This window comes from Vespa mandarinia, chromosome 2 (assembly GCF_050613455.1).
Source record: "Vespa mandarinia isolate Hongniang chromosome 2, ASM5061345v1, whole genome shotgun sequence".
Taxonomy (NCBI): Eukaryota; Metazoa; Arthropoda; class Insecta; order Hymenoptera; family Vespidae; genus Vespa; species Vespa mandarinia.
Genome location: NC_140811.1, coordinates 12,477,501 through 12,485,361, shown reverse-complemented (window position 1 = coordinate 12,485,361; position 7,861 = coordinate 12,477,501). Strand labels below are relative to the sequence as shown.

The following is a 7,861-nucleotide window of genomic DNA, read 5'->3' as shown; positions in this document are numbered from 1 at the left end:
CATAGGTATAGATAAAACGAATTAAAATGACGTAGAGATGAAAATGTGTATGTGTATGTATTAAAGTATTATTCCGGTGTTAAAAATTGTCTCTTGAGGCGAGTTAATTTCGAGCGATAATCCGGAGGCGTCGGCGTAGTCGAATTTCGCGGAATCCAGGGCGCGAAGAAAGGTAAGGCCTCGCGGTGATAAGAGCATTGGCACAGGGTGGTAGGAGCTCGTTGAGGAATGGGATGGGATGGTGGTGGTAGTAGTAGCGGTAGAGATAGGAGGAAGGGCGAAGTTGGTTCGGGGAACGGCCGTCGTTAGGGCGCTGCTACCCGGCGAGACGTCAGTTTGCTATCGTATCGCGAAACGGTTGGGTCTCCGTGAGAGCGTGTGTTCTTCGTTAATGAGAGGAGTGGAACGAGTAAAAGAAAAAAAGAAAGAAAAAGATATATATATATATACATATACATATATATATGTATATATGTATATATATACATATATATATATATATATATATATATATGTAAAAACGTGAGTGTGAAAAAAAGAAAATATATAGAGAGAAAATCGTTTGTATAATTAGTTTGAAAATAAACGATAAAATGATGGTGAACGAAGATTGTTACACTGGTGGTCCAACGTCAATAAAAGGATAAAAATTAATAGAGATAGAAATAGAGAGAGAGAGAGAGAGAGAGAGAGAGAGAGAGAGAGAAAAGGGAGGGATAGAGGTAAAGAGAAAAGGACAGAAGAAGAAAAAATATATATTCGAGCGAATTCGAAAAATAACGAGGTTCGAGAAGGTCCGATTGGTCTAATCTCGTTACGATGCGTGCCGGGATGAGTTTCCTCCCGCGTACAACAAACCCTCGCGAATAAAAAAATAACAATAACGTTCTTTCACGAGAGTCGCGCGCGTCGCTCCCAGTAGCGTGAAGCTCGCGAGATGCAAGGAGAGGATACAAGAGTGAAGAGTTCATGTAACTCGCGTGCATCTTCCCTCGTTGGCGGGTGATATCACGGAGGGAAAAGGAATATTTTTAATGTATTCTTCGTTATTTCTCTTATTATTCGTCGTCGTGTGCGCGATTATTTGTGAATTGAGATAATAATAATAATAATAATAATAATAATAATAATAATAATAATAATAATAGTTATAATAATAATAATAGTAATAATTAAATAATAATAGTAAATAATAATAATAATATGTAATAATAATAATAATAATAATAATAATAATAATAATAATAATAATAATAATAATAATAATAATAATAATAATAATAATTAAAATAGAAAAGGTGTCGTTAAATTTGGTGTGTCGTGTGTACAAGACGAAGACGGTGTCGTCGTCAAGTCGTGTTCAATGACGGAACAGTGTTAGTTTGAAAGCGCAACCTTTCCTACCTTGGAAGGAGATAGAAAACACGTGGAATAAAAGAAAGAAGAAAGAAGAAAGAAGAAAAAAGACGGACGTACGAAGGAATAACCACGTCGACCGTCGCATGGACCACAACTTGGAAAGGAAACGAACCTGACCCGCTTGCTGAAACGGGGGTAAGATAACGAGGGATTTTATCTTCCTTTTCTCTCTCTCTCTCTATCTATATCTATATCTATCTCTATTTCACTCTATCTCTCTTTTTCGGTTTCACTCAACTTCGATGTTTCGATGTTCCTTCTCTCTCTCTCTCTCTCTCTCTCTCTCTCTCTTTCTCTCTCTCTCTCTGTGTCTCTTCACCACCGAATTAATTTCCAACGTTCTTCCCACTCGCGGCATCGTGCCAACAGCCTTTTCTTCCTCCTATTGAAATTCTTTCGATGCGCGAGTCTACAAATTGAAATTAGCTCCCGAAAATATTTTTATTTTTTTAATTTTTTTTTTTTTTTTTTTTTTTTTCTTTTTTTTTTTTTCTTTTACAAACTAGACAGAGATAGGAAGGGTTAGTAGGGATCCGATAGGAAGGATATTATTCGTGTATTATTTTTGTGAACAAGAAAAAAAAAAGAAAAGAAAAGAAAAAGAAAAAGAAAGAGAGTAGGCGAAACGAATTTTCGAGCCCGTTGGATTTCGAAAGTATAAAAGCAGGACGAGATTGAAAATTTCGTGTGGATAGATGTACAGTTTTGCTTGTGATTCACGTGTGTCAAAAAGAATACATTTAAAGGTTACACGTTTCTCCAGGGAAGTTCTAAAAATTTTCCTCTTACGATTTCAATGCCTTTCGAAAGAGTTCACGCTTTTCAAGTTCATAAGAATTTCTTCTCTCTCTCTCTCTCTCTCTCTCTTTCTGTCTCTTTATCTATCTATCTGACTTTTTCTCTAAACTTCCTTCCTCTTGTGGCACGATCCACGACGTCCCTCGTCTTTGCTTTGACGGACTGCGAAATGATCTTCCTCGCCTGACTCCTTTTCTTTTGTGCTACTTTTCGACAGGCGTTATCTCCTTTCCTGTCATTCCCTTTCCGTCCTAAGGACAAAAAAAAAACGAAAAGAAGAAGAAGAAGAAGAGGACGAAGAAGAAGAGAAAAAAACGTAGCTCAACCCACTATACCTTCTGTGACTTTCTTTCATCTCTCTTTCTCTTTTTCCTCCCATTCTCTTTTTCTCGTTTTCTCTATTCCGGCCCATTACATAAAGAAGATATTAGTTTACAATAGACACTTGTACCAACGTAGATGAAAGCTTTTCACTACGTAGCACTTGTTCCATGTATCGATAAGTCCTCGGTATAATAGAACCTGTGGAATAATAGTTCTCTTTCTCTCTCTTTCGCTTTCGCTTTCTCTCTCTCTCTCTCTCTCTCTCTCTCTTTCTCTCTCCCACTCTCTTTCTCTCTCTCTCTCTCTCTCTTTTTTTCGCTCTCGCTTTTTTGTTTGTCTTCTTTTCCCTTCTCCCTACCCATTCCCTACTCTTTCTCACTCGTCAGATACAACTTACACATCAAAGATAAAATCTACGTGACAAGAACGAGATCTGTTATATATTTCTTTTTTTTTTCTCTCTCTCTCTCTCTCTCTCTCTCTCATTTCCAATGCACTTTATACTAACTCAACCCTACTATTATTTATTTCCTCTATTCTCTTTACCAATGAAACGTTGGAATATGAATTTCACGTAAACGAGGATCACAAAGATTCTTTAGCTTTAAAAGAAATTTCCTTTAGGCAATCTACGTTTTGTTTCTATTGACGATATAACCCCGAGATACCTCCTATCGTTCGTTCGTGTTCCATTAGTTTTCCAAACGGGAATAAATTTATTTTCTAATTTGCTTCGAGCACGGAATTCTTTTTTCTTCTTTTCCTCTTTTTCTTTTTTTTTCTTTCTTCTTTTTTTCTTCTTTTTTTTTTTTTTTTTTTTTTTTTTTTTTTAAAAGAGTAACACTCCTGGGTATAATTTTAGACAGAGGGGGATAAAATATTCTTTCACTTTTATTTCCACGAGGAATGGGGATATTAACGTTAATATCGCCGGAGCATTCCAATGCAAAATACCTGGTTTGTCATTAAGGGATAACCGATTTAAAGTGCGCCATCAAAATTGGGTCGGTTTGCCTAACGTAAATGAAAGAAATTAATCAAGTCTCGTCTATTCAAAAAAGGGTGTCGCGAACATAATGACGAACATTAAGCCCACCTGCCTTTTATATCCAAACTACGATCTTGATCGCCTAGTTCGTGTTATCTCGGTACTACTACTAATACTTTTTCTTCTTGTTTGTCGTGTCTAATAAATTACTAGGAAGCCATAGTCCGTCATCCGTTATTTTACCTTTTCAGACGCGATCATCATCGTTTAAAATGAAAATTTCTTTTGAGTAGAGCATACTCGCATCGTATTCTAATCGATCGACGGACCCCATACTAGCTTATTAACAATTTTCTGTCCTTTGTTCCAGCGTATTTAACAAGCTCTTTACAAGATCGCTTTGAAAATATATACATAGGTAGTTGCTCTTCTGTTAGTTGCTTGGCCAACGTGTTATGTGACGAGTAGAGTTTTCCTGTCTGCGGGTTTATTTTTTCTCTCCTTGTATTTTTTTCTCTTTTCTTTTTTTCTTTTTCCTTTTTTTGTTATATCAAAGTTAAAAATAAGAGTGCTTTTAGAAAATCATGGACACTCGAGAACTAACGCTTTGCTAGCTTTCAAAGATGGTGAAACAGACAGACAAACAGAGAGAGAGAGAGAGAGAGAGAGAGAGAGAGAGAGAGAAAGAGAGAAAAGAAAAAAAGATGAACCCACGGAAAAATACATATTTTCGTGCGGACGGTTCAAGCAAAACTTCAAACGTTTCCGGAGTGCTATCTGCTAATTCACAGATGCACGCAACTGCGTTTCAGCGTTTTATCTCGGAAGATACGTTGAATGGAATTCCCTGTTTCACGAATGCATACTATACTATTCCTCTGTCTATCTTTCTCTTTCTCTATTTCTCATTTTTCTCGCTCATTTTCCTCTGTTTCTCTATCTCATGCATTTTCTACGTCAAAATAAAAGTTGTACGTTTCGATTCCCGCCACATCTATGCGATCGTAACTTTCGAGTCTATTTGAAATTTCGTTTCCAGTCACCGTTATGTACTACCTATCTCTCGATCGAAATTTACTTTCCTTTTATCTCTCTCTCTCTCTCTCTCTTTCTTTTTTTTTTCTTTTCCTTTTCTCGTCGATTCATGGCACCTGCTTACTTACATCAGAAATCAGATTTATTCAAGCTTGCGTCGTTTACGCCCTCAATTCTTCTTCTTCTTTACCTCCTTCTCCTCCTTCTTCTCTTGCTTACTGCCATAAATTTCGATACTTCGTACGAATCGTTAAACATATTCGATTCTTTTCGAATTTCGCGCGTCGCTCGCCAACAACCCACCCCCGTCCCGACCCCGATTGCAGTTAAATCGAACTCGTGATAGAGGAGTTATAAGGAGTATGATCCGATATATTCGCGTATACATCGTAAAAAGATTTTCCATTACGGTTTCAAATGGTGGAGATTCGAATTCGTAAAAATAAAGTACGGGGATGGGGTTCGTGTTGGACGAATGGGGTGGGTTGAAGGAGAGAAAACGGACTGTGGTTTAAAACGAACGTTCGCTTTTCTCTTACGAAGGGAACTTCTCGATAATACGGCGATCAAGTTTCTTCAGTGTCCTGATTTGGGTTATGTTTAAAACTGAACGCTTCGATCAGGAAGTTCTTCGATTTGTTATGAAACCGAAAAGTCGTTTGACTTTCGTGCGTCATTCGATTGGAGAAAAAGAGAAAGAGTGAAAGAATGTTGATGTGTGCGTGCGTGGTGTATTAACGTATGTATGTGCGAGAAAGAGAGAGAGAGAGAGAGAGAGAGACAAGGATGGAAAGAGTCATTTTTTTCGGGTGTTTCAAATGTTAATTTTCGTTCAGACGCGCGTACTCGATTATCCTCCTTCTTATTGTATTTTATTTTTCTTTTTGTTCCTATCGAATCATAAAATCAATATAAAAGCGAAACGGTACTTTTTATCGTCGATGTTCATCGACGATAACTTACTTATTTTGAAGACTGCACTACCTCATAATCGTCATGTCGTCAAACGTATCTTAAATAACAATTCTTCTTCTTTATCGTTTCCCTCCCTCCTTCCCCGTGATAATTTATCCTTCACGAGTCTTTAAATATCTTCGGAACGTAGGAAAGCCAAACAACGGAAATTGAAAACTGTTAAATGGTACATAAATATGTAAAATGAAAGAAATAGAATGACTGGAGAAACAATTATAAATAAGATTTATGGATTAACGAGGTTATCTAGAATAATATTTATTTATATTACGTATGTATATAAATATGCTTACGTATATTGTACAGATAAAATTTCTTTGTATTTCGTTCGTAATGTTTATCGAATTCGATTCAATTATTTTCTCGATTCTTTTCTTTTTTTATGATTCGCGATTTAGATTGAATCGTCGTAAGAAATATTCCTCTTAAATAATGTTTTGAAACATTGAGAATACAAAAAAAAAAAAAATCGAATCTTTTCGCACATCTCCATATATATATCTAGATATAAGCATATTGTTAAGCTTACGTACATTTAAATAAAAATAAAGAATAAATACATTTAACGTGTTATAATAAACAAACGAGAAATTTTTCTTGAAGATATTTCGAATGTCAATGAAACAATGGAGGGTATATATATATATATATGTGTATATATAACGGGGATAGATATAGGATATTTCGTAGGGGTAGTCTTCCCTCTCAAGAGGGAAACACCGTAGAAACATCGAAACAGAGGACAAAGCGATGAAAACGTAGACTTTTCTCTCGTGGATGCCGCTCGCGCTGACACACAAAGTCCAATGCGCACGTCGTTGCTGGATCGAGTAAGAGATGCTTCTAGATGAAAAGAGAGACGATGATAGTACCTATATATGTAGTATTACAGATCTTTCTCTCTTACTCTCACTCCCTCTCTCTCTCTCTCTCTCTCTCTCTTTCTCTCTCTCTCTCTCAGGGCTCGTTTCGTTCGTTTTATGTGTTCACGAGAGAATGAGGAGAATGCTATAGTCTCTATCTCCTTTCCTATTCTATTTTACTCTTCGTTTCTCTCACCGGAGTTGGGAAATACGAAAAGGAAAAATAAACGTGAAATGAAGAGAAGGGGATGAAGCGATACAGAAAGAGAAAGAGAAAGAAATAAATATATATATATATGTATATATATATATATAGAAAGAGAGAGAGAGAGAGGGAGAGAGAGAGAGAGAGAGAGAGAAAGAGAGGGAGAAAGAGAGAGAAGAGTAGAAAACGTTTTGACAGTGAACATCGCTTGTGATTTGAATAAATGAACCGCGTCACGTTTACTGGAGGACGTATGGGAAATACTATGGCAGCAGCCGGTCCACAGCGAGCCATTTCGCTTACGGTCCTTCATGCTATAAGAAACGGGACAGAACATCACGCCTTCTACGGATCTATTCGAAGAGAAAAGGAGAGAGAGAGAGAGAGAGAGAGAGAGAGAACGCGCTATCTCGACGTGACGAATGAGCAGCTTCCCGAAATCGTCTCTATCTCTATCTTTCTCTCTCTCTCACTCTCTCTCTCTCTTTCTCGCATACACATACTCCCTTTTTATTTCCTAGAAATGTGAAAGAGAGAGAGAGAGAGAGAGAGAGAGAGAAGGGTGCGGAGAAAATCAAGCACGAGATTCGCGCGATTCTCCCTTGGAATTCGTATTTTCCTTAAACTCGAGATTGGCCTTTTCTCTCGTGGACCACTTTGCACGAAGAGAAAAGCGTGCCGTGGCCAAAAGCGAAGCAAAGCTATATGTTCTCTTTTTCTCTCTCCCACTCCTGTTCTTATTTTACCTTCTTTTTTCGTCATCATGATTCGTTCTCTCTCTCTCTCTCTCTCTCTCTCTCTCACACATACACACACATACACACACATATATACACTGTCTGTCTCTGTCTTTGTCTTTATCTCAGTCTTTCTGATATAACGTGTTACGTTAGAAATGTAAGAGGATTACCTAGGTATTGTGTGTAACTCGCCCAACTTGGCTCTTTTATTATGTCGGATTCTACGGATAATATGGGTCTATTTTTTGCGCGTGCACTCGAGCCCGCTTTGTCGAGTTTCGATATGAAAGTACAGAAGGTTATATTCGCTTTTATGTGTATTCTCTCTCTTTCTCTATCTCTCTCTCTCTCTCTCTCTCTCCCTCTCTCTCTCTCTCTCTCTCTCTCTCTCTTTCTTTCTATCTCTCGTTTTCGCTGGTTTTGTTTTTGTCTCTGACTCACATTAAATTACAAACACGAATGCAAAACACGACGAATTGAAAGCGTCATTGAGAATTTATATCTGTTATCTAAA

At 37.3% G+C, this 7,861-nt stretch overlaps 1 protein-coding gene across 3 annotated transcripts in view; it reads left to right on the top strand.

Moving 5' to 3' along the window:
• The first annotated feature begins 475 nt into the window (after positions 1-475).
• Positions 476-7,861, top strand: part of LOC118440631 (zwei Ig domain protein zig-8) — a 324,123-nt gene continuing 316,737 nt past the window's right edge. The window contains exons 1-2 of one of the 3 annotated variants that reach the window (XM_085665055.1): positions 476-722; positions 1,294-1,554. The gene's annotated coding sequence lies outside the window, so the exon portion shown is untranslated. Of the gene's footprint in view, positions 1,555-7,861 lie in introns of all 3 variants that reach the window. The other 2 variants (XM_085665054.1, XM_035863962.2) reach the window with 2 other exon arrangements.